This window comes from Mus pahari, chromosome 5 (assembly GCF_900095145.1).
Source record: "Mus pahari chromosome 5, PAHARI_EIJ_v1.1, whole genome shotgun sequence".
In the NCBI taxonomy this organism is placed as follows: domain Eukaryota; kingdom Metazoa; phylum Chordata; class Mammalia; order Rodentia; family Muridae; genus Mus; species Mus pahari.
Window position 1 is genome coordinate 63,209,328 of NC_034594.1, and position 1,836 is coordinate 63,211,163.

Consider the following 1,836-nt stretch of genomic DNA (forward strand, 5'->3'; position numbering starts at 1 on the left):
TAATCAAAACTCATCCCTGAGACCCAGAGCAGAAAATGCCCAGCGGTGGAGCTGTGGTCTGTCACAATCTGTCACCGTAGATGATAGGGTGTCGAGGAGATTTCTGAGCACTGTACCCCAATAGTATGGAGCAACAGGTAGCACAGATGAGTCTTGGCTCTGAGGTGTCTCAATGCCACCAAGAGGGAACCCACAAATCTCTTTGACTGCCACCCGTATCCCCTGATGGACATCTCGATGCTGCCGGTGTCTCCTAACCAGAGACTCTTGGCCTCGTCCTTACTTAGACCCTTGGATGAGAAGCATCACCTGACTTCTTGCAACCAGCATCCTCCAAGGTAGGTATGCTCTACCCTGACTGTACCAGGGCAGCTAAATAGTCATAGCCATCTTTTGAAGTTCAGCTCTTCCACTTCAAGGCAATTGAGGGGAAAAAAATCTTACCAGAGTAATTAACCATTGTATAACCATGCCCAGCAGGTATTGGTGCCTTTGTAAAGAAAGAAAACAGAGAACTTCGCCTAAGTCTTAACTGCCTAGAATCAGAGAGGAGAAGCCCAAGATAGGAGAAAGCCGTTGGAAAGGAAACTAGCGCCTGATAGACTGCACATGCATCAGTCCCATGTAGGTACTTAGATCCTAACACTCAGATGCAGGAGAATCTCTCTTGAGTTCAAAGCCAGCTTGATCTACATAGCCAGTTCCAGGCCAGCCAGTTGCTTTGAAATGGCTTATTGTTGTTAGCTCAAAACAACAACAGGGGTTTGGAGAGATGGCTCAAAGGTTAAGAGCACTGGCTGCTTTCCTAAAGGACCCGGGTTCGATTCCCAGCTCCCACATAGCAGCTCATAACTGTCAGTAACTCTAGTCCCAGTGGGATCAGATACCCTCGCACAGATATACATACATGCAAAGTGGGCAATGCACATTAATTAAATAAAAACTAATAACAACAACAATAACAACTCAGAGCCATCATTTTGCTCACCAGTGTCCAGACCTTGTCTTGGTACCCTAATCAGGCCCACCACAGTAAGAGACTCACTGGTGAAAATTTTCAATTCATAACATCAGCATGGAGGATTTGGTCTATGAATAAAACTGAACTTCTGAGACCAGATAACTCAGGCGTGGACCTGTAGGTCAGTGAAGAGGCCCTTCCAGACACACTTGGGTCAAAACATGCTGTGGGACTCCTCCTGAAGCCCAGACTCTGTCTTAGTTAAGGTTTCCATTGCTGTGAAGAGACATCATGACCACAGCAACTCTTGTACAGGCAAACATTTCATTGGGGCTGTCTTACAGGTTCAGAGGTTCAGTTCATTATCATCATGGCAGGAAGCATGGCAGCACACAGGCAGACATGGTGCTGGAGGAGCTGAGAGTTTTACACCTTGATCTGAAGGCAGCAGAAGAAAACTGTCCCACACTGGGTGGAGCTTGAACATGAGCCTTCAAAGCCTGTCTCCACAGTGACACACTTCCTCCAACAAGGCCACACCTCCTAATAGTGCTAATTTTTAGCCAAACATTCAAACACATTAATCTATGGTGGTCAAACCTATTCAAGCCACCACAGGCTCATTTCCAGCTACCTGTTTATCAAGGTAGTGTTCTAAGTCATCAACTCTCTGGTGGCCTTGGCTAGCATCCTGATCCTAAAGTCATAGTCCATGGCTTGGGGTGGGTTAATCTGCCTCTTTTATCTGTCTTATTAAAATAACAAGTGACTTGGGTTCCTGAGAGCTTCTACCACTGTCAGACACCGCTCGTCTTCAGCTAGAATTCACTCTGCTCAACCCTTGTCTGCAATGCCCTAGTGATTAACTTTTGAGA

At 46.3% G+C, this 1,836-nt stretch overlaps 1 protein-coding gene across 1 annotated transcript in view; it reads right to left on the reverse strand.

The window, feature by feature from the left end:
• The window catches only part of LOC110322565 (nuclear body protein SP140-like protein), a 62,532-nt gene extending 61,101 nt beyond the window's left edge, over window positions 1-1,431 (reverse strand). Inside the window, exons 1-2 of the mRNA XM_021199263.1 lie at window positions 1,304-1,431; window positions 445-490 (exon numbers count right to left, since the gene is read on the reverse strand). The gene's annotated coding sequence lies outside the window, so the exon portion shown is untranslated. The remainder of the gene's footprint in view (window positions 1-444; window positions 491-1,303) is intronic.
• Window positions 1,432-1,836: the final 405 nt, after the last annotated feature.